At 56.3% G+C, this 24,657-nt stretch overlaps 2 long non-coding RNA genes across 2 annotated transcripts in view; both read right to left on the reverse strand.

Moving 5' to 3' along the window:
* LOC108401547 (uncharacterized) overlaps positions 1 to 24,657 on the reverse strand; it is a 214,324-nt gene that overhangs the window by 186,881 nt on the left and 2,786 nt on the right. Inside the window, exons 2-3 of the long non-coding RNA XR_012132781.1 lie at positions 3,795 to 3,906; positions 1,324 to 3,648 (exon numbers count right to left, since the gene is read on the reverse strand). This is a non-coding gene — a long non-coding RNA (uncharacterized lncRNA). The remainder of the gene's footprint in view (positions 1 to 1,323; positions 3,649 to 3,794; positions 3,907 to 24,657) is intronic.
* On the reverse strand, positions 8,401 to 9,709 carry LOC118967335 (uncharacterized). Its single transcript, XR_012132785.1, has 2 exons — positions 9,475 to 9,709; positions 8,401 to 9,099 (listed from the first exon to the last, which is right to left on the reverse strand). It is a non-coding gene; the product is annotated as an uncharacterized lncRNA (long non-coding RNA).

The raw sequence follows: 24,657 nt of genomic DNA on the forward strand, positions 1-24,657 counted from the left end.
GGTAGGGACCCTTGTTCTACAAAGCGCCTCCTCCCCAGCCTCAGAGGAAACAAGAACTTTAAGTGTGGAAAACATAATAGTACCACATAAATACTGAAGCATGCGGCGTGGGTTTCTTTTTTCCTGTAATTGTGTAAAATCTGCAGGTTTTTCATCAAGATGAGCAACCTGAGCTGCGATGCTGGAGAGCTGGTGGGTGGCTCGGCCTTCCCACAGAGCACAGCATGCCAGCACCGCTGCTGAAGCCAGGGGGCTCCGGCCCGGTTCCTCCGAGCTCTGGGTCGGCCGTAAAGCAGCCTGTGCTCAGAAGCACGAGAGGACAGTGCAGGCCGAGCTCCACCGCTCTCCTACAGCACAGCTGTGGCCATGCAGCCACTGCCCCCCAGGGAGCTCCCGGCTACGTGCTGCAGGATGGCGGCTGAGGGGACGGCGGCCTAGGGACCCTGCTCTCCGGAAGCCATACAGGAAGTCTCGGGCTCAGTCCCCATGCCTAACCCCCCAGGGCTTCCTCACCCCACAGAGCGGGCATGGGATGGGCCAGGGTCCTCTGCACGGGATGGGACAGGGCCCACGTTCGCCACCGGCCACGTCATATGGGCCTGTGAGCTGCCCACTCCTTGCAGCCTCCCCCCTCCGTTGCCACCTTCTCAGCATGCTCAAGGCCAGGCCGCTGTCTTAGAGGAGCAATTTGCATTTTATATCAAAACCTGGTGCCACACATAGCCACGGCAGAGACTTGGGACCAGCAGGCACCTGGGTCTGGCAGGAGACAGGAGACTGGTGGGCTTGGGCCTCCCAAGCTCCTCTTCCTGGAGAGGCAGCCCTGCTCCACACCAGGCCCCAGGCACGGAGAGATCTCTCATCCATTCAATGTCAGCAGTCCTCACACCTGCTGCCAAGCTCTTCTCAATCCCCTGGAGCACAGCAGACCTGCCTCCTGCCCTTGAGAAGGGCCTAGAAGCCTGCAGCTCCCCCAGGCCTGCTTCACACGGCAGGGGCCAGGCACACAGCTGGTCCTGCCTGCTCCCAGAGCCCTTTCTGGCCCGGCTGTTCTCTCTCCCCTCTGGCTCCGGCTCCTGTCCACCAGCCTGCTTCCCAGCCCTCTGGGCCCCGCTCCCCCCCCACCCTCCCGCATGCTTATGGAGCCCCTCCTACCTATCAAACAAGCCGCAATTCTCAAAAGGAATCTGCAGAAGTTCTCAAAGTCAGACAAATCTGAATGCAACCCTGGCTCTGGGCTCGTTAGCTGCGTGTCCTTGGCCGAGTCACCCCCCTTTCCGGTTTCGGTCACCCCATGTGTGCAATAGAGAAAATGATACATACCCTACAGGGTTCTTCTGAGCCTCAAACAAGTGATGTCTAGAATCATGTCATGCAGCAGGGTGCAGGCTGGTCAGCCAATGTTTGGTCCCCTTGATGACGCAGTTCTGTTAACCGAGCGTGCCTGTGGGCACTGTGCCTACGCACTGCACGCTTGTCTCTGTGATCCCGAGGTCACATGTCAGTCCCCACCTGAAGTCAAGTGACTCGCTCCAGGCTGTCCAGGCAGGAAGTGGCAGGGCCAGGACTTAATCCTTCTGACCCCAAACACCAGGCTTCCCGGTCTTCACAGCACAGCTCCCTGCTGCTCCGCCACGTCAGAACCAGGCCGACGTCAACAAATAGGGCCACTGGGAAGCTCCAGAAGCAGGTGCAGATGGAAGCTCAGTGCAGGATTGTCTTGCCAGTGGGTTTCAGCCCCAGGCAAGTTCGCTATGGATTCAGTGTGACCTAAGAAACTGACAGCAAAACGTTCTTTGGAGTGAAAGGGTTTATTACCCGGCTTGTTCTCCGGTGGTAGGTTGAGCACCAGTGTCTCTGCCTTCACCCAGAGCACCGGGCCGAGCTCTCTATACAGCATAATAATAGCTTATTGCCTAAAGGTGTAGAAGCGGCAGCCCAGCAACAGGCCAGTTACATCACCAGGTGGTTTAAGTTCAGTGAGGATCCCGGACACAGGAACCCCGACTTCCCCACAAGCATCCACGGCATCAGACCGTACGGTGGAAGGAAAGAGCACCACAGCCCCGAGCACAGTCACACCGACTGACAGTCTCCTCCCGGCCTGGCTGGGGCCGTGGGGCAGGCCAGCCCACCTGGCGGCTGAGCACCACGCGGTCGTGCGGGGAGGCTGCGGTAAGGCTACCCTGCTATTCAGAGTGTGGTTCCAGCACCAGCAGCATCTGGAAGCTTGTTAGAAGCACAGACCCTCCGGCCTCCCCACCTCTGCCGAGCCGCACTCACAGGTGCTCCACCTGCTCACTGGAGCTTGAGAAGCACGGGCCACGAGGCGGCTTGTCCTTGGCCACTCAGCTGGGGCCGCGGTGCTCAGCCTCGGCTGGATGTTGAATCACCTGGGGCTTTTTTTTTTATTTCAAAGCCAGGGCCGACCCACTTAAATCAGAATCTGCGGGGCCAGGATACGGCATCAGTGTGGCTGCTAAGAGGAAGAAACGGGAAGTCAGGTTCACATCCTCACTCCATTCAGCGACCATGTCACCTGGGCACGTGGCCCCACGCTCTGAGCTGCAGAGTCCCTGGGGTGGGGGGCAGAGATGACAATATCCAGTCCACAGGGTCGTTTGTCGGGTCTGTGACCCGGGAAACATGAGGGCCTTGAACACTGGCTGAAGTGCCGTAATGGCGGGACCCCTGCTTTCACGTCCCGCCCCCTCTGCCACCCAAACCGAAGGAAAAGAGGCCTCATTTCTTCCGGTTTGTCATTTAGCTCGACCCTCCTCATCTTCAGAGCCCCTAGAAGGCGCAGGAGGACGTCATCCACTCAGCGCCGAGTCCCCTGCTGGCCCTGGGGGCCTCCCTCTCCTCACCCCCTGTGCAGGTGACACTGAAGGTGGGGGAGAAGGAGCAGCCAGTCTAGCCGGCAGTCGGCACTTTTAACTCCAAAGTTGTGTCCAGGGTGGACACACATCTCCACACAGCCCCTTCCTTTGAGTGGGGACAGGGTGGGTCAACTGCAAACTAAGGCAGGAGGGTCTGCTGGAGAAGACCGGTGGTCCAGGGTGAGTCTGCAGGCAGGTGAGCGTCGACCCAGGACTGTAGGCTTAACCCAGCTCTGCCTCCGGCTTCCCCAGGCCATTAGACGGATTGTTCAGCCGCTCTGAGGCCCTACCTCTGCCCCCTGAAGGTCCACCACAGACCTCTATGAACCATTGGATACGTTGAAAGATTATGAATAGTCCACACAAAGTTCACTCTTTTGATTTGCTGAGACCAAAAAATGACAGTGGAACTTTCTTGAGGTGAAAGGTTTATACCCAACTTTATTCCCACGGTGGCAGGTCAGTCACTAGCGTCCCATCCACTCAGAGCGAGTCTGCAGGCAGCAAGCTGGTCTCTGCCCCTGGGCCTCTCTGCCCCCGCAGCGGTCTCAGTCCCTGTCCTCGGCACTGCCACCACTCCAGCCTCTGCTCTCCTGCAGCCTTACAGCCCAGAGCCCTGGGCAGAGCTCTTTATATAGAGTCAGTAACGTATTGCCCACAGGTGTGCGTGGAGCAAGCCGACCAGGGTCAGGTGAGAATCCCAGCCACAGGAGCTTTCATTTTCTCTACAGATGCTTATTTTAGAGACATTTGATCGTATCTAAAGCACCTGATAGATAGAAAACAAAGTCTTATTATCCCCATTCTATGAATTTAAAAACAAGCCCACTAATAAAACTGCCCAAAGTCCTAAAGTTCTAGGTGAAAGGAAGGGTCAAGGATAAGGACTTGGAGGCCGCGCTCTCCCACACTGACCAACTGCATCCCGCCGGCTGCATCCGGGAGACACACACGTCCACTTCTACCTCCTCCTGGGAAAGCAGTGGTGGCTGGAGGGTTGTGTGACTGGCCCTGCTTCAGCTCATTGCTAGAAAGAAAGTTTACAAAGTGTGAATTCCATGTTAAAGAGTCACTGAGTGAGGGGGCGGGAACCACACCAAGGCAAATGCAGCGGGCGACAGCCAGGGACACAGGGGGACACAGGCGCACGGCCTTGGAGAGCACTCCCAACCCTCCACAGAGCCCCCAAGACCCACCTCGAGGGGACCCTGGTGTGCCGACCCCCCAGAGCTTACAGGCCCCAGAGGAGGGCTGCGGCCAGGCCCCGCAGCAACCTCAGCACGGGGCTCTCAGGGAGCCGGGGTCACGCTGTGCACACCCAGCCACCGTGGCCACCTGGCCCCTGCCGCGCTCCTCAGACTCTCTCCCCGGGGAGTCTGGCGAGGACAGACCCAGGGGGGCACCTGCCATCTGAGCCGGGTCCTGGGATGGAGAGGAGCCGCTGTGAGGCCCCCACTCCACTCCAGGCAGGTGGAGAACCCGAGTCGCGTGTGCACCCTGAACGGGCCTTTGCCTGCAAGGAAGGTCTCCCAGAGGGAAGCAAGGGAAGGCAGTGAGCAAGGGGCCCCTGAAAGGCCAGCCGTCCTTAGACTGCGGGAGACACCCCAGCGCCCCAATACATCCTTTGCTCTTCTTTCTTTCTCCCCACCACCCCCCAACGTTGGCTGTAGTTGGTTTCTGTTATTAACAACCCAAAGAATTCTGAGTGAGACCCCAGGCAGAGAAATTGCCCACCATCTGGAGACTTGTGACAGGGCTGCCTGCTACCCAAAGAAGGGTCTCCTGCCCCCCAAGACCCTGCGCGTTGGGAAGCGTCTGAAGGTGACTGCAGACCTGGTGGAAGTTTCATGGGGTGATTTAAGGCAAACAGAACACGAGCAATAAGTGAACTGAACAGACCCCTAGACCTAATTTTAAAAAATAAAATAAAATCAGGTGCACTTAGGGTTTAAAGTAGCATCTATCTAGATGCTTCTGATGAAGTATCTCCATACCTCCTAAAAATACTTGTGACACAGAAACAATCACCACACTCAAAATGAAGACTAACCGGAAATCTGTCACCAGACTCTAGAAGGTATTTCCATTAACTACATAGAGCTGATGACGCTGAGCTAAACTGAGACCCTTCACCCTGTAAAACAGAGCAGCCCATCCAACAGAAAGATGGTAGACTTTGTCTTTCTCCCACTTTCCACCTCCAGCTCAGAGACCCAGGACCAAACCAGCCAGAAACGTGGCCCTTCTCTGAGCACAGCTCTTCAAATAGGCCAGAAAGCTGTTCTGTTCCCCTAGACCCGTCTACATCCCTTCACAGACTGCAGTTCCCGGGCAGCCACAGAAACCACGGAGCCAGAGGCAGAGGACTGGCAATGGCCAGTCACATTTTGGAAGGTATTTAGTCCACACATGATGCTCCATAGGCGGGACAGAGGCAGTTGGTGCTGGGGAGAAGTACTCTCAGGGACTCCATCAGCTCTGGGAGCTGTTCGGGAGATGTGCATCTCAACACCCTCCAGCTACAAACCTGAAGGACAGGACAGTGCGTGGAGCCCAGGACAATCCCACCTCCTCTCCGGCAGGAGCACCCAGGCTCCACAGAGCTCGGCTCGCCTGGAGGCAAATGGAGTGAGGGGGGCCTGGGACCTCGTGGGACCCACGGAAGGGCAGTGCCCCACAGAGGGAAGGGCACCCCTCCAAGGATGCTTTGCTATCGAAACTAGAAGAAAATTCCAGTGAATTGGCATCTATAATATGAAAAATGCAATGTGGCCCTACGAAGATGAGAACCACACGGGGAAAAAGCGGAGATGAACTGACACCAGGGTACGTGTCGGAGACGCCACCTGACACAACGTTTAAGGTTCTTACAAAAAATTAACAGGAAGTGCACTTTTGTTTCTGCGGAGCCTAACTATGATTCTTTTCAAGTAAACACTGAGATAGAACTTTCAGAACACAAGAGACAATACTGAGTTAAAATCTTAAGGGTAGAGTTTTTAAAAATAGTTCATCCAAACAATATTAAATAATATTGTTCTTATCCACCCAAGCTTCAGCCCCTTGCTTGTGAGAGTTCTTCTTTTCTTTTATCTTCTTTTTATTGATCAAATGTCAAAGCAAATCAGACACCACACACCCACTGGGGAAAAACAGTACTCTGAAACTTTAAAAACTTCTATTTTGCAGAAATGATGGAAGTGTTAAAACCCCGTAATAACTCCATTACCTCCTCTGAGAGAGTCTCACTGTCCAGATTACTCTCCTTTTCAAACAGCAACAGTAAACAATTAAGAAAGCAACATTCAGGGCAGTTCTTTTAAAATCCTTGCAAGGTTTTGTGAAAATCTTCTAGAAAAGATACAGGGTGATTTCAGGACATGTATTATTAGAGTAACTTCAGCCTCTTTACAAATACACCCAATATTTCTATATCGCATAAAAAATTATAAAAGTTGCTCTGTCACCAAACAGCCCCAGGCAGGTGCTCCCAGTCACCCAGAGTGGCTCTGCCCCTCGGGCACCCCGGCTAACAAGAGCTCTGCTGTCTTCATCTTTTGGCCTCCAAGGCTGGCTTTGTCATTTCCTGGCATTTGGCTAGAATGGCAAAAAAGAGCATGAAAGATTGCTCACTGCACATTCTTATGGGTTCGTAAAACACATCACTTGGATCCATACTCTGTTCACTAGAACTCAGTTGCGTGGTCAATATCAGCGAGCTTCAGGCCTATAAAGGAGAATTTGACCAGTGATCTCCAAAAACATACGGAAAGGAAGCTGATTTTGATAAAATATATATATACATATTTCCAAGGAGAGAGAAGTGTTAGACAATAATTAGAAAACATATATCAGAAGCAGTGAGTGAGTGGAACTGACATTGCAGAAAAGCAAGTAGGTATTATGGACAGCAAACTTGAGAAACACTTTCAAATGCATAGAAAGAACAAAGAATTGAAACTATCATATTTCACTGATTCTAAAATGGCCATTTTTCCATGTTGACACTTTGGGAGTCAGGCTGCCTTACAATCAGTGGCATCGTACGATCACTGTGACCCAGCGAGCTGTCCTGGTGAGGTCGGTAAGTCCTGGGCATGGGTGAACCTGGTCTCAGCTGCTCATGTTGTGAGCCCTGTAATTGAGTTATGTACATTGTTGGGATTACATGCAAGTTTAATTGCCATTTCAAATGTTTTTTAAAAGATTACACCATGATTTGGCATTGAAACAAGGAGTTATTGTGTATGCGGATAGGCGTGGAATCAGAGCAGCAGGATGTAATTTGATGTCACTGAAGCAAATATGTTATTGGAGCAGTGACTGAAATTCTTTTTTTTTTCTTTTAAGAGAAACCAAGTGGCATAGAGCACCCAAGAAAGGGAAGAGAAGTTATCCTTAAGTTCAAGCTATGTTACGTTTGTAACTGAGATGCCATCAGAAAAGACTGCCTGTCACATGCCCAGCAATGCAGCTGAGGGCAGGAGGAGCTAACTGCCAAATCCCCCACACAGATGAAACATTTCGAAACACAAGACTGGAATAATCAATTTACCAGTTTCACAGGATTCTAATTATGGCATCGTGTCACAGTTTAACCGGCAGCATTTTTTCTTTCTTAGTTGTATGTAAAGTAATAATGTTTCTTAAAATCAATACCTCAGGTTCAGTAAAATACAAAAATTAAAAAAGGAGATGATAGCTATTTTATTAGAGATAAGGTCATCTCAAATTAGCCTAATTATTAGGCTTAGAGATTCAGCCTAAGAATTACGTTCCTAAGGAAGAATCCAGGACAATCAAAAGAGAAACAATAATTGAAGATATAATTAAAGAAAACTTTCCAAAAAGGGATGGGAAGAGGGGAACCTGAGAGGAATGGAATGGGTTCACTGGGCTCCAGGTAATGGTAACTGAGACTCAGACCTAGAAATATCCCAGCAAGTTGTTAAGTTATAAACAAATAAAAAATGTTTTCTATATATATTCTAAGCAAAAAAAAAAAGGAGATGAAATGCCTACAAAGGAATAAAACTCATGATGCCTGATCCGCTCTTCTACAATGACAGAGGAACATCTGCAGAGTCTTGACACGAAAAGATTTAGACTCAAGAATTCTACTCACAGGTAAGTCAAAGTTTTTGAGAGGAGACGACAAAAAAGATAATCATAAGAGCTCAAAATACCTGCCACTCATAGAGTCTTCTTAAAATCACTTTAAAATATATTCCAACTGTTGGGGTGACAAGTTAAAATTAAGAGCTCAGGTATGGGGATGATACAAAAGGACATGCAGTGAGCGCTGAGCGCACTGAACAGGGGTAGGTGTGAAATGACCATTTAAATAAAATCACGAGACAGAATGTGAGTGTCAAAAACACTAGAGCCAGGAGATATACAACATCAAAAATAATGTAATAATAACTCAGATCCCAAAGCCACACTGACGCAATAAGCCTGCAGGTAGAAAGGGGGGCAGAGGGAAATAAAAGCGTACAAAAGTCTTCATCCTACACAGTGGTGAGCCTACAAATTCCATTTTATTTGTGACTCTACCAATCAAAGAAATACTGATTGGCGTTCACACACATTTTTAGAAACAAATTACACATAACAGTAGGGAGCTGTCCTTAAAAAAACAAAACCTCACTCCTGCCTCAAGGTATTCAAGCTTGACCTCTGGACAAAGTACAGGATAGATTTTAATTTGTTACAAGAATAAACAAATGTTAAATTCCTTGGAAAGCCTGTGGTAAACCAGACCTCACTGCCAACCGGTATTTTCTAGTCCTTCTGGTAGAAGTTTCTTGAAACTTGGCCTGAAGGGTAGAGTTCTTGTTCACCGCGGTGCCTCTGCCCCCGAGGCCAGGGTCCCCTCTCTCTCCCAGGTCAGTGTAAGTCATGACCGACCTCGAGCTGGACAGCCTTCTTCAACAGCATCGCTGGTGTCAGAGAAAGAGACCAACACAGTGACCGCAGGGACGCTGTCCAGGTACCTGGCGTCACACAGCCCTGAGGCCTGCAGTCAGTACAATACCCACCGCCCACTGAAGGCTCACAACAGCCGTCCAGCTGGGCACCATTTTTGCAATTTTACAGATCGTAAACTGAGGCTCAGGTTGTTTCCAGAATTACACGGCCAGTAAGCGTGTGCCAGAGAGGGATCTCCCGGCCAGGAATGTCCCGCTCAGAGGTTCTTCGCGGGTCCCACACCATTTGTCTGATTCAAAGAGAGAAGATAGAGGGAAAGAGTGGAAAGATTAATTTCACAATTTAGTGACGTCTTAGAAGAGGTGCTTCCTCTTTCCCCAAATAATAACAACAAGCAGTAAGGCATGTTGGTAAGGGCCCTGCGCGCCCCCTGGGAACCCCGTGCCCTTCCCCTGCCCGGGGTGGGGGGGCGGGTAGAGCAGATCAAGTCAGTGGTTCACCCTGAAGAGTCCAAAACCCAGTGCACTGCTCCTCCCAGAGGCCTGGGGCGGGAACAGCACTGCAGACAAAAGAAAGCGTCTCTAATACTGGGTTTTTGACACCGGCAAGGGCGTTATTTCGCGTAGCCCCGACCCCCACCAGAAAAACGGCCTTCGCATCACACCGTATTGACCCGCGCTCCTTGCGACGCTGCGCATCGAGGGCCTCGGCTCCCCTCGGTGCTACCGAACCCACGGACTGCTCCCCGCTCTCGGCACAGGGCCAGGCGGGCCGCCTCTCGGGGCCGCGCCGGCCGCCAGGGCCTCCTGCGCGCCCCCGAAGCCCCCGCCCGAGTCCGCGCGCCCCCGACACACCCGAGCCCCCCGCGCGCCCCGACACGCCCTAGCCACATCCGCGCCCCCTCGAGACGCCAGAGCCCCCCCCCCGCGCGCCCCCGACACACCCGAGCCCCCCCCGCGCGTCCCCGAGGCCCCCGCCCGAGTCCGCGCCCCCCCGACACGCCAGAGCCCCCCCGCGCGCCCCCGAAACCGCCGAGCCACACCCGCGCGCCCCCGACACGCCCGAGCCCGCGCGCGCGCCTCTGCGTGCCTGTCGTGGGCGGCCCCGGCGGCGGCCCGCTGCTGCCCCCTGCCGGCCGCCTCTCCTGGCCTCGCCCACCCCGGCTCCCACCCCAGCCCCCAAACGTCCCAGGGCCTCTCCGGCTCTGGGGGCGCCCCGCCGGGGAAGTCCGTGGTCAGAGGGCCCAAGGGGGCCCTGGCCCTCCCCACAGACGCGTCCTCCTCCTTTCGGGTCCTCCCCGCTGCGCCCGCGCCCCTACCCAAGGCTTCTGGGGACACCCCCGCGCCCCCTCCCCGGGATTCTGGGGGAGACGCCTGCGCCCCCTCCCCGGGATTCCGGGGACACGCGCGCCCCGCTCCCGGGGATTCCGAGGACACGCGCGCCCCTCCCCGCCGGAGATCCGGAGGCTCGGCGCGCCCAGCCTGCCCCCTGCCGGTTCCGGGAGAATCCCCGGGACCCCAAACGCGCGCCGAACGCGGACGGGAGCCCGGGGCTCTGCCTCCGTTCCTCGGCCAGACGCCAGTTAGCCCAGGGCGGGGGACCCTGTGGTCGGCGGCTGGGGACCCGCCCAGTCAGGACATCCCCGAGGCCTTCCGCGTTACCCCGGACTCCCCAAACCCCGCTCCAGAGTCGGGGAGAAGGCGAACCTGGCCAGGCCCGCGCTCGAGGCGGGAAGACCTCACGGCGCGCCCACCACCTGTCCGGGCTGGGCTTCCAGCCGCCTCTGCGCAAAGTGCCCCCCCAGCCCGCCATGTGTCCCGTCCCCTGGGCCAAAAGAAAGACAAGGGTTCTGCTCAGTGAGTAGTTAGGACAAAGCAACGTAACAACCGTTTGCCCTAATAACGAAGTAGTGTAAGAAAAACCGATAGGCATGAACCCCGGGAAGTGGTGTGTCTACTTCAGTCTGGAATAACACACCTACTCACTAACGGGATGTGTGTGCCAGCCGGGCACCGCAGTGTCTCAAACCTTGGATCCGATCCCCCGTGCCAGCCTCACCCCTAGTCCATGACTTCCCCTGCTGCTTGCTTTCATCCCAGCAGCACTGAAAAGCCCGGGGAGATACGATGTCACCAGAGAGCAGAGAGGCAGTCTGGAGGTGCCACAGACTCCCCCCAGCTGGAGTCCCACAGACCTGGAGTGTCGCCTTACATTCCCACAGCCTCTGCAGCCCCTGTGAATCCAGGCGCCTGGGACACCTCTGGGAAGAGTTGGGGACCATGCACGGCTCAGCTCCAGAGCCCTGCCTCAGTCACACAGGCTCCCCAGGTCCATGGGGCCCCAGGACAGGTACCCTCTGCTCTCCACTGCTGCGCCGGGCGCCGTCCCTCCTCCGCCCACTCCTGGTTTCCTCTGCCCTGTGTGCTCTTCCCAGGTCCTGGCAAGGCCAGCTCCCCATTCACCTTCAGCCTCAAATATCGCAGGTTCAGATAACGGGGCGCACCCTGAAGCCTCCCCAGGCCTCCCACCAAGTCGCATCGCTGTATCAGCCTGCTTGCTTTTATCTGTAACTCTTGTCACGATCTGAAATTATCCTGTTCATTTATTTGTGAGTTTTCTTATCTTCTAGATTCCCCAGCAGAATGGCAGTCTGTGAGAACAGGGAACACCGTTCGTTCCTATTTGCCCAGAGCCCAGAGCATGCTTAGCAGTGAGTGGACAGTGACCAGTGACTGGATGCAGCCCGGACAGACGACGGGTGTGAAATGTGCTCTGAGCGTGAGAGGCCATCTACTCCATCACACACGGTCTGCACAGCACTATGAAAAAGGAGGCATGATTAAGCCCATTTTACAGATGATTCAGTTAAGTGTTCACCACTGCACAGATCAAGTGGCAGAGCTCAGATTCAAATTCATGTCTGGCTGACTCCGTGGCTCTTTCGATAAAACCTCACGGCCTCCCTGGACTTCCATTACCTGCCCAGAAAAGCTGAGGCCAGCAGCGAAGTCAGGAAACGGAGCCTGGGGACTAATCCCTGGGTCCTTAGAAGAGACACTGGCACAGGATGGAATTTGCCCTCGGGAGGCCCAGGGCGTGCCTGCCTCTCTGGTGCCCTGCCCAGGGGCTGGCAGGAGGCCTCAGGCAGCCGTACCTGTGACCTGGGCCATGTAATGGCTCGTGTTGCTGGTGGCTGCCCTAGCTGCATGCCCCTGCTGGTCACCCTGACAGGAAGGGGCTGACACAGCTGCAGTCTGGGGTCCAGGAAGCAGCTACAGGCTCTCTGCACCACCCTGGCCATGAGGGAGGCCCACGCTCTGCGGGACCCACGGAGGCCAGGACCCTCACGCCACGAGCCCTGGGAGGAATGGTGAAGGGGACACACCCCGGGTGGCTGGACGCTGAGTCTGTGACCCTCATGTGGCTTCCTTTGACCTCATCACGTTAAACTGGGCGATTCTGGCAGGAAAGCAGCTCACCTCCTCTCCTCACCTGCACGTTCCCCTTGGCCTGGCCTGGCTGACTTCTGCTGCTTCCTTAAAACTCAGTTCCCTCGGCCCCTCCTCCAGGAAACCTGCCCTCACCCTCACCAGGTTAGGTGCCACTCCTCTGTGCTTGCAATATCCCGGTACTCACCACACCGCGTCATAACGACACATGTGTGGGTCTGTCTCCCCACGAGTGGGAGGCCATTCCAACATCGGGCCTGTAACCCAGTCATTGCTGCATCTCCAGCCCTTTGCATGCCTGGCGCACAGTAGGAGTTTAGTAACCATTTGTGATGAATGAGTTATTGAACTACTAGGCCACCTGTTCCAATGTGTGGTTGGGAAGATATTATCACAGTTCTAGTTTCTGTGTCGTCCGTATTCATAAGGTCTTGAGAAAGACCTGAGAGGCCATCTACTCCATCACACAGGCACTGTGTCCTGAGGCTCCTGCACTGGACAGGTGGCACCACACGCACAGCAGCAACCCCAGCTGCTTTACAGCAAAAACAGCTTACAAGAAAAATTGTCAGAAAAACAATTAACATAGACTGGGTGACAAGAAAGTAGCAACGTCCAATAACCAAGGAGATGGCCCTTAACAGCAAAGTTTGCGATTGCCTGCCTGGGAAGTCAGACCCCGAGGCCTGGGGTTCAGGCCTTAGTCATCAGGCTCCGGTCGTAGCCGGGAGCTTGGCCACTGCGGGAGCGTGCAGGGACCTCCCGAAGCCAGTGATGATGGAAAAGGCACCAGCTCAAGATGGAGGCAGGCAGCGGCTCCCTGTGTCCGTGGAGAAGTGGCACCTTCCCTGCAGCAGGACCACGGCAGGCATGCCTGAGACCAGCTATCCGTGCTGCGGCTCTCCCCCGGGAACCTGCACAGGCCCCCACACAGCTGAAGGCCCCGTGCCCACCTGCCTGCCTCCCGGTGCCTGCCACCTTCACTGGGCTGACCTCACTCCTCCCTCCCCAGCAGCAACATGCCAGGCCTCCCAGGCCTGGGCTCTGAGGGGTGTGGCCTCACCCCAGTCTGAGGCCCATCTCCCACAACCAGCACACACCCTCGGTCCCCTCTTCCCACTCTACCACCCTGAGGTCCAGATGGGCTCAAGCAAGCCCATCACGGTATCACACGATGAACGCTACATTCCCAAAGCCTGGCTGAGTCCGTCCTTCAATAACCTCGTGAGGGGAATTCAGGAGCTCAGCTCAGATGAGCTGAAAAGGTTCTTTCTCTTCTCTCTTCAATTGAGGTTAAAATGTGGAGGCCCAATCCCACCGAAGTTCCCTTCAGTGCGTTGATGCCGCTGGATTCTCTCCTGAAACGTCTGATTGGAAGTTTGTGCTCCGGCTTTGTGATGAGTCTTGCCCCTACTGCCCCTCCGGCTATGCTGTCACATGCACCCCATCCCTCATCACCCACCTCTGGGCCTTTGCACAGCTGTGTCTCCTGCCTGGTGCACCCCTCTTTGTAAAGCCACTCATCTCCCAAGCTCAGTCTAAATGCTGCCTCCAGGGAAAGTTCTCTGGATTAAAACCTCTATCTAGCCTTGCCCCCTGCTCTGTGCTCCCCTCCCGGCCTGCCTGACACACGGGAGGGGCTCCAACGTCTTCTCCGCTGGAAGAGCGACAGCATGAGGGCCCCAGGAGTAAATTCCCGGAGGGCTGCCGTGGAGACACTCATTGGTCACCAAGACCTGCCTTCTCTTACAGGCACAGAATTGTAGCTGCACATGGCTTCCACTGGCCACATGAGCGGACATGAGCTGTGCCACTTAAAATGCCTCCTTGTGTCCCTGCACATTCCTCTGGAGCCCAGAAGACCCTGCGTCCCTGCTGTCCTCAGCGGTGCAAACACCCTGGGGTGCTGCCGGGCCCCTGGATGCCCTTGGGGCTAAATGAGTTGTCTGCTCACCACAGGTATTAACTGAGAGAAAAAAAAAAACCTCGACATTCTTCAAGCCAGTGTATTCTTGGGTGTTTTTCCTACAACGTTTTCCCTTTCACCCAAAGAACAAGAGCAGGCAGTTTCCTGGCATGAGTCACAGGCGGTTTCAGCTCAGGATAGTGGACCTGCGCTCTGAGGACCAGCCGCCTGTGCGTGTGGTCAAGGGCGCATACTGAGCGCGCCTACTGAGCACTGAGTGCCTGCGCCCCACCTGTGCTGAGAGGCAAGGTGGTTCTCACGTTCTTCCAGCGAGTTGTCTGGCCCTGTCCTCCCCTGGCCCTGCATCCTGGGGCTCAGCAGAGGGGCCACGAGTGGCCGCCCTCCGTACAGCTCCCACCCGCTGGGTCGTCTCAAGCAAGTCGCCTGCTTCTCAGGGCGCCTCTCCTCCTCTGTGCTGAAGGACTGGGCTTCACTGGTGCTTCTCAGCCCTGCTGCTCCTTTAGAATCAATCACCCAGGGAGCCTTCAAAAATCGGCTTGCTCAGTCCCTCGCCAGACTGATGAAACCAAATTTCTGCAGGGCAGAAAAACTCTAACTTGGACCTAGATGCAGCTTTCAGACTGAGCCCATCACATGCTACAGCCTATCGTCCCCACACAGCCCAGCCCTGCTCGGCTCTCCGGGGGCTGCGCGTCTCACCGAGAGAACCTTGGGGGTGTCACACCGAGTGGGGGGTCGCTTTTCTTCTCAGGGGTTGCTGTCATTTTGGATAAAATTCCTTGTTTCTTGCACTTCAGAATATGTGAATAGAACGTCCCCTAAGGAGGGAAAAAAACATGAACCCTGTTGCTGTTTACTCCCACGGGGCCTCCAACGATGGGCAGTGCAGAAGGACACGAGCCGGGGCAGGCGACTTACCAGCGTGGCCGCCTCCGCTCCTAAGCGAGCAGCATCTGCTAGAGAGCCACGTGAATGACCACACCAGCCCAGCCGCACCTCCACACTGCTTCCTCCGCTGAGAGCAGAACAGTGACAATCACGATGCAAAGCGCACCCTTAGGCACCACGTATGGAAAACCGTGCGCCAAGCAATGGAAAGTGCTCGTTACTTCCTCCCGCTTCCCCCTAGAGCGTCCTGTGTCCCCGACCCACGCGTCAGTGTCCTTGCGTGGAGCTCATGCACCACATCCTTGCAAGGACGCCTGTACGTGCGAGGCCAGCCAAGAGGCAGGTGACCTCCGGGTGGCCCTGGCAAGGTGGCACGAGCTGCCAGGTGAGCGTGGCATTGCACAGCTCCTGAGGGCTCCTCCCACCCCAAGCTCACCGAAGGTCTGCTTCGGACGGCTTCCTGGAGGAAGTGGCACTCCGACAGCAGGAGCAGCGTGCCCTCCGCACTCCTCCCTACATCCTCTGCTCCAGTGTGACATCCGGCATCAGCCAGCTGACCAACTGCCCACCGGGGGTCCTGACTATGGCCGTCTCGGGGACACCTAGTCTTTGTGCCCATCCTCAACCCTGACCACACACTGATAATGGGAAACCTTGCAAGACACATGAATCAGGTGAACCCCGCCACCAGACGCCCTGGTCTCTCATTCTGCAGGGGCGCCCAGCCCTCCCCGACGCATTCCAAGCCCCTCGGCCTCCAGACAAGGGCCCGACTCACAGCTGTTAACTAGGAGCTTCAGGAGCCAGTAGCCCAGTGGCGTGCCGTGCGCACAGCCCTTCTAAAGGAAACTGCCCACCTTCAGCCCTGCTCAAAGGCACCCCTGGGCCACTCCAGCTTCTATCACAACCTCGCCTGCTCAGTTGATGAGAACCGGCTGGCCAGAGACTGACTTTGATGCAGCAAGGACCCTTGTGTGGCTGGGGGTCAGTGAGATTTGTGTCTCAGGAAACAGCACTGGGAAATGCCAAGAACATCAGTCAGGGGTGTGAGTGCCTGGGCTGAAGGGCATGAGGTGGAAGCAGTGGGGAGATGTCTGAGGGACCTCGGCAAGCTGGGGGTAGGCCGAGGTGACAGCCAAGCAGACGCACGATGCAGAGAATGGAGAGAACAGGAGAGGCAGGAGAGAACCCCGGGGAGAACAGCGCGGCAGGGCCTGCTGCCCCGGTGCGACCTTTGGCCCAGATGCAGCCTGGAGGGGGACATCCCTTCCCCGCCCAGGGCTGTGCTTCTGACTTCCGACCTCCCTCCGTCTGGGAAGCAGGCTGTTTGCTGCAGCCTTAGCGAGTAGAGACAAAGTCCCGAGCGAAGAAGCCACCGAAAAGAATAGCTTCTGGAACTTCGGGGAGTAATATTAATTAGCATACCTGTAACCATGTGCAAATCTGCGCCCGGGAAACTGTGAGAAGCGTGGAAAAGGAAGCTGAGCTCTGCCCCTCCGTGACCAGTCGCCACTGCAGAACGCGCTGGTTTGGGCCAGAGGGCCAGGTGGAGGGCTCTGTGATGGCGCTCGCCCCCCACATCTGGCTGGACTTTGGAGCTGCGCAGAAGCCCCGCCGGAGCCGGCAGGCGGGCTCAGAGGGCGTCGTGAAGTGCAACGCGGCGGCCGCAAGAGGGAGACGCTTCCCCAGAAAACGCGCCCCATAACAGGCCCTGCGGGGACCGCTCGCCGCCTTCCTCGCGTGCAGGCGTGAGGAGGAGCTTCCTCTCGGCTAACAAACGCGTCCCCCTGGGTCAAGGCAAAGCCATGTTTGCAGAGCTCATGACCCAGCATCCATGCTGAGCGAGGCAACAGGGGCGGGGCGGAGGGGTCTGATGCCCCCCACGCAGCTGGGAACACGGGGGTGCTGCTGCTCACGGCAGAAGAGGGCCCGGGGCGCGGCTCGGGGGAGGCTTGGGCACGCGGCACAAGACGCGCTCCCTGGAAATGTCTGGCGTGCGGTGGGCTGCTGGGCAGGGATTGGGCCGGGCCGACCCCGACTTCCCGTGGCGTGGATGGGACGCCTGCAGCGCATGGGGGTTTGAGGTCACGTCGGGCTCCGAGTCCGCAGGAAGGAGAGCGGCGGCCTTGGGTCCCGACCGGTCCCTCTCCCATCGACCCCTGGGCAGCTCTTGGCCAGCCACGCGACCGCCTTGCGCCAAGGGGCGTGGCTGCTCCGGGACCACTGAGGTTTTCAGAGGAACAGCCCGGGCTAAGCGCCCCCAGACCCAGGACCACGTGTGGGCTCAGGATAGCACAGTGCGCTCGCTGTGCCGCGTCCCCTCCCGACACAAGCACACTGCCGGGGCAGCCCAACAGGACGGGGAACCGAGTGGAAAACGTGTGCATAAACATCTCCTCGGAGCAGAGACAAGAGGAGCCAACGTGGCGGGCAAGGCTGAAGCCCAGGTCCGCTGGGTCCCGGGCCCGGACGCCAGCCGAGGGGCGGGAGCTCGGGGCTCAGCCCGAATGCCAGCAGCAGAAGGACTGAGGGTGCCCACTGCCGAAGTCAGCCCGGGCCGGGTCACCGCAGTGCGGAGGGCAGCCCCGGCGGGGCAAGCGGTGGGCCCGGAGAGGTGGAGGGCGAAGCGTCCCCTCCAGGAACGTGGCCAGGACGCCCACTGTGCCATTCCCAGCACCGCAGTCCTCAGCCCCCAGCACAAGGCCGGTTTCCGGGCCAGAGGCTCGGGAGACCAGGGACAGCGGCCGCAGCGCCTCTCGGCGGGAAGAGCTGAACCCTCGGGGGAGAAAAAAAAATACCCAAAAGCTTCCGCTCCACATGAGCCTGCAAAGCCCGCCCGCAGAGGGCGCGAGGAGAGCGAACGCGAAGCCCAAGAGCCGAACACACCAGCGATCGGAGCACGAACCGACCCAGGCGAGGTCGACCCCGGGAAGCAGCAAAGCGGACGCGCATGTGCTGCGGGTGCTCTGGGACGAACGGAGGGGTCGTGGCGGCCTTGGGAAAGGACATGCGCCGCGCAGCACGCGCCCCCGGAGCAGCACTGGGGGTCAGACCTGACCACCGAGGCCCGGCCAGCTCCGGGGTGCGCCTCCAGAGAGCCGGCCCCTCTCCCGGAGGCCCGCCGGCCGCGTCAGCGCCGGCCACGCGCGCCTCCACCTCCCGATATCTGCCTGGGAAAGTCATGGAGCCAAAACGGGGAGACATGAAAAAAACAATAAATGCTGTAAATGAAAACACAGTAATTACACTTAAAACGCAACAGTCAAGAACCCTCTATGCTGGTCACAGTCAGAGAGGGAATCAGTGAATGGAAAGGACGCCCGCAGAGCTCGCCCTGGTCAGTCCCTGGGCGGATGGCCGGCGGGGGTCTGAGGCCCCAGCAGCAGTTTCAGGAGGCAGCGGAGGACGGGAGGCCTCACCTCGTGGCCCCCTTTCCCACACATGCCATATCCAGGCCACCACCAGATTCTCTCCTTAGCCTTCAAAATGTGCTGTGAATCTGACAACTTCCACCCTCCCACCCCATCCCCGCCCTCCAGGCCACCACCATCTCCCCCCTCCTGCTTGGCCCCTCAGGTCAGTGCCCACGCAGAAGCCAACAAGGTCCCTGTGGAAGCACCTGGTCACGCCTCTCCTGCTCAGCCTCAGGGACACCAGCCCCATGTGAGCAAAGCCCGGAGCCCGTAGTCCTAGGAGCTCATTCATGGCCGCCCAGGGCTGTCTGCCGCCCTAGCCCCTCGCTGGCCCTGACCTTGCTGCTCCTGCGACACCCGGCACTTGACCTCAGGGTATTTGTAGGTGTTTTTCCCTCTGCCTAGGGGACCCCTCCCTGCCTCCTCCACTCAGCTCTCTGCTCAGATGCCCCTTGTCGGAGGTGCTTCCCTGTCCTTCTCTCTGAACACCTGACCCCACCCCCATCCCTGGCATCACAGCTCCATGTAGGGAGAGAATGGCCTCTTCAGTAACTGACCGGATCGGTCACCCACATGGAAAAAACCGGCTCTTATCCCACAGCCACAGTTAATCTCTGGTACGTTCCAGACAGAAATGTGACACCAGACATTGAAGGGAAACGTGAGGGGCATCTTTTTCAGACCTTGTGGAAGGACAAGATTTCTTTCAAAACACTCAAACGTTGCCCATAAATGTAAAGGTTATAAATGTGACTGTGTCAAAATTCACAAAGCATGTTCAAAGCGCACCACCCAGAGAGGCAGGAGACAAGTCCCATTCGGGGGAAAGATGCAATGTGAGCAGCAACAGGCATGCAGCTCCCGGACTGTAGGGAACCCCACGGGCCACAGAGAAATGACAGACGGCCGGGCGGAGAAGCGAACAGAGGGTACAAAGGTGTTTCCTGAAACAGGATGCCAGATGGCACGCGGCCTGTGAGGGAGAACGTGCTGGAAGTTCATATCCACCCATACAAGGAGACACACCTTGAGGCGACATACTGACTCACGCTGACTTGCAAAAAATTAAAGCCTGGCGGTTCCAAGTACTAGCAAGGCTGTGGGGCATATCCAGTCACCACTGAGAAGCAGAGGTGTTGATGGGGAAATCCCAGGGGGCTGCATGGCCAGGAGCTGAGGGAGAACTTCCAGATGCTAGCACTCGAGAGGCCTTGAGCTGGGGAGGTTTGGAGACACCCAGGAGAGGGTGCGGCCGTGTGGAGCAGGGGCACAAGGGCCCGGTGTGCAGGGGGCGCACATCCCAGGGCGCTGAGCAGCATGGTGGGTGCCAAGTGATGCCAACCTAAACGGACCCCCTCCCCACCCCCTTATGGTCAGACCTCCTGGGCACATCTAGGTTTCAGAAGACACGAAGCATATACATCGCGCAAGGCCGTCCTCGGAAAGGCGGCGGTGAGCACAGTTCGGGAGGCGAGGCCCCCTGCCAGGGGGACCTCGCACGCTGAGCGCCATTCTCTTCCTGCTGCCCTGCTCTGCCTACACCTGTCGCTCTTTCAACACCCATCCGGGCCATGAACCGGAGTGGTCCTCACCACCTGGCCCAGCCCTCAGCATGGAGCGGAGCCCAGGGAGTCTCAGGGGACGGATATCATGGCACCAAGCCAACACACCTGGGTGCCCTCTCCGATGTGCAGCCAGCAGCAAGACATCAGATGCAGGGGCACAAAGAGGGTGTTTGTTCCAGGGCCCAGCAACTAAGGCGGAAAGTCCTGAACTCCCGCAGCCTTACAAGCAAGGTTCCCAAAGGCAAAACTGTGGGCAAGGGTTGCAGGTAATCAGCGGGCGTCCGTTCCTCTGACTGGTCAGTGGTGAGGGGTGGGGGCTGTTTCAGGAATCTCAGCTGTCCGTCTCCTGACTGCACCCAGTCTGGGGTCTGAGCTCGTGGTCAGCAGGCAGCCCATCTGATGGGGGCCTAAGTTCCTGTACAACATCTGAAACATGAGTCAACAGCGTATCTACGGCCTCGATGGGGAGCCCAGTCCTCTGATTTGGGTTACCTGGGTCTGCAGACTCCTGTTGTCTTTCTTCTCAAACCGCAGTCGAATTCCCACCCTCTGGGCCCTAAGGGAGGGATGCTGGCTTCTTTGCTCGTGAGCAGCCTGAGGGGCTTCATCCAAAGGGGGCTCCCTGTGCAGTCACAGGTACAGAGGACACCAGCCCCAGGAGGGAAAACAGCGCCCTTGAGTCTCCCACCTGCTGCTCTGACCTGTACCGTGGTGGCCCTGGACTCTGCAGTTAGGAAGCCTGTCTGTCGGGGGTCATGCCTTCCCCAGCCCCACCAGCCCCCCTTCCTGTCTCCCACTGTCCCCTTTCCTCACTGTGCCTTCCTGTCCGGAATCTTCTTGCCAGCACGTCCAAACCCTACTCTGCCCCCAAGGTCCAGCCGATGCCGCCTCTTCTCCTATACCAAGCCTCCCACCAGAAATGACGCCTCATCTCAGCTCCCGACGCCCCCATCGTCCTGTGCTTATGGGGGCCACCTCTCTCTCCCCTATCTGTTTGCTGCCCGCGTTCCTTACACCCGCCACCGAGGAGGAGACCCTTGAGGACTGGTCTGTGTTCCCTCCCACCCCACCGCCACCCCCACATCCAGGTGCAGCGCGCCCTGTGCTCATCAATACCGATGGATGAAAGCAGGCTGGCGGCGATCTTAACTGATCAGGAAGGGGTTGTGGGGGGAGGCAGGGAGAGGGATCCTGGGTGCTGGCACTGCCGTTCTCCAGGCAGAATATGGGGGAAACAGGTTTGGGCACAAGACAGCAATTCCATTTTAGGGAGGAGCTGGCTGTGCCCTGCAGGAGGACATCCAGGTGCTGGTGAACAGGCGCCCGGAGACAGGGCGGGGCTGCAGACGTGGCCAAGGCTTTCCCGTGACATCGCTGTCTCCATTTAATTAACAAGCAAACAGACTGGGAGGAGGGCCTGGTTCAAACTTGCACGGTAGAAAGGAGAGTCCGGTAGCGGCTTCTAACTGACCCTGCACTGCCTGGGAAGAGGAAAGGAGGCCAAAGTCTCTCCCTGGGAGATGTAGGGTGCCTCCAGTGGGTTGGGGAATATCCACACCTATCCATGTCCTCAAAGACAGACAAGTGAAATTAATCAAGGGGTGGAAGCATCAGGGGGCTGGAGAATACAGTCAGTGGTTCTCCGACTTCCTTCTGTGCGGAGGACGTAACTGCACTGGTGGGGTGAGCATCTAATAACGCAGAGACCTGTCAGATCACTGCGCTGTACCCCTGAGACCAACGTAAGATGGTGTATCAACTACATGTCAGTTAAAAAGGGCCTGGTTCAGGAAGTGAAACCCACTTCTACTCTGTTCTCTTAGGCAAGTCACTCCCCAGCTCTGTGCCTCAGTCTCCTCAACTGTAAAATGAAATTAAAAGGTCCCTAAGGTCTCTGAAAATTCTGACATAGATGGATTCATCTCTAACTCTTTTATCTTTTAGTACAAGCCCAGGACCACTTTCCTTTGTTCCTAATGACAATAATAAATACATATTCATTAATGTAATGTTAATTAATAATGATAATAGTAATGTCATTTCTATAATGTTCAGTGTAGACAATTCAGCAAAAGGGAAAATCCCAGAGAAGGAAAAAGCATCACAACAATATAACCAGTCAGAGGCAACACTGCTAACCCGTGCCTTTCTCCTCTACTATGCAGACATACTGGGTCTCTTCTTTTCTTTCTAGAAACTGGGTTATAATGCCCAGTATTGCCTGGGAATCGGACACACAGCAGGCTCAGAACCAAGCATTCTATGTCCATATCACCCATCCTTATCACAGCCCTGCAGACAGCAATGTCTCCATATCACAGTAAAGAAACCTGAAGCAAAGTAGGTCAAAGTGACCCGCTCTGGGCCATAAACCCAGCACAGAACTGACCAGATTCCAGCTTCCTGAGCCGGTGTTTTTGTGATGTTTTCTTTTTTACATAATTCATCTTTAACATGTTCCCATTTTCCAAATATTTTTCTACCACATCACTGTAAATTGCTTCAAGGTACTAATCACAGAGTCTCCCGGTGGTTAGCATAGCATTTAAGATGGTTTTGATTTTCACTATCACAGGCAAAGACTAGTAAGAACAAGATAAAGCCGTTCCCTCTCCACCTTCCACGTGACTCTCCACATCCAGCAGCGATCACGTCTTCAGGGTGAGTTTGTGCAGGTCGGACATCAAAGGCCAAAGGACATCTTTGTTCTTCAGGCTATTGGCAAATAGTATCAGGTTGCCTCCCGCAAAAAAAAAAAATTGAACAACTTTGCCCTTTAACAATTTTTAAAAGTTTCATTTACTTGCAACCTCATTAATGTTGGGACTTATCTTATTTTCATTAGTCTTTGCTAATGTTATAGATGAAATTTCTTGCCAACAGAGGTGAACTTCTAATGTCTTGGACTATTTCAGGATTCATTTTAATAAGCACCTGTTACATAAATCCTTGGAGGACAGGAGGAAACGATGGAATGGAATGAAAGACATGAAAATCGATTTTATTCAGCCCACAACACCCTGTGCCTGGAGAGCACGGCGTGACAGGGAGTGGAAGGACCCTGCCCTGTGCTGGGTACCCTGAGAGACACACAGCAAGGCACCGTATGAACCTCCGAGAACTGGCCACCTGGCTGGAGAGAAGAAAACCACCCCAGGAGGGGTTTTGAGCTTATTCCCTCCTGCCTATTTCTTCCCTTTCCCCTACAGCTTTGGGGGCCGACCTTAAGCCCTGGTGACTTGCCCACGTGCCTCTTCCCAGATCGCCCAGAGCCCTGGGGGCAGGGACGGGCACCATGTCAGGGTAGGTTTCACAACCCCTCGCAGTTATGCAGCGTTGGACAAGGGGGGCAGGGCGCCACATTCTCCACCCACTGCTGCCCGCACCCCCGCATGGGTCCACAGCGTGCCTGAGAACGTCAGAGACACAGTTGTACCCACATCCAGGGTTACGGGGCTGCGCACTAGTTTCACCAGCTGCTTGCCCTTCCTGGTTTGATTAAGGAACCACCACACGCCCTCCCACTGCCCAAGTCCTAGGATTCTTCACCTTCAGTTCATGCACAGGGTCAAACACGTAGGGAGACTCACGCGTTTGGGACTGGTTGGCCGTCTCCCTGCTTTCTCCCGCCTGAAGGGTGCACACCTCCTTCCTGCCCTGCCGGACCCTCGCACCTCTTGACCATCTCCCACCCCACATCTGAGGCTCAGGAAAGCAGCCCCTCACCAGAGGCTGCAGAGGTTCATCTCACACAGGTTGTCATCTTATTTCCCCTCCCACGGCTCTGCTTTCCGGGCACCCCCACTCCCAGCCCTGCCAGCTCTCTGCTTTTCTCTAAGGCACAATTCATAACACCAGGGCCACTTCCCAGGGGGGTCTTTGTGTGTGTGGCGTGCACATCCCTGCACTGCCCCCTCCCTCTCTGTGCAACTCAGAGTCCCCACTGCCTGGTGCCCCTTTATGTCTGCACCCTGTGACCTTCCATGAAACCAGCTGTTTGCTCAGGACGCCACTCTTCAGGGCACCCACCAGCCTCTGTGATGCCTTTGGGCAAATTTGGAAAAGGTGGGCTCTCTTGGTATGGAGGTACCAGCCCAGGCAGTCCGGCCCTCAGGACCCAAGATGCAGGGAGAGTTCAGAGGTCAGCCGCTTCCCGCCTGACAGTGCAGGGGTGCTACAAACCCCCGCCCTGTGACCCCATGGGGACTGCTCAGCCTCCAGGCCTCACGGGTACCAAGGCCAAGAGGGGCTGCTGCCCTCCCCAGCCCCCGAAGCCACCTCCAGACCTTTCCTCTTCCCCTTCCTGCAGAAGCCAGCCACACAGCCACCTCCGCCTCTGGTCTCAGCCCTGACGATCAGCCCCCACCAGCCACCAGGGACTGGCAGCCCTCCCCCCTGCTCCACACGCACCTTCTTACTGCACAACCTGGGAGCCCAGAACTCCCCCAGCGCAGGGTCCCCAGCTCACAACGTCCCCAGGCCAGTGGCCGTCTTCTCTTCTCCCTCAGGCTTTCCCACAGCCAGGACTCTCGGCAGAACTGCCCCTCGTCAGAAATCTCAAACCCAGCCGCCAGACCCCAGAGGACAGTGCCTGCACCCACTCCA

Source organism: Manis javanica, chromosome 6, assembly GCF_040802235.1.
Source record: "Manis javanica isolate MJ-LG chromosome 6, MJ_LKY, whole genome shotgun sequence".
NCBI lineage: Eukaryota > Metazoa > Chordata > Mammalia > Pholidota > Manidae > Manis > Manis javanica.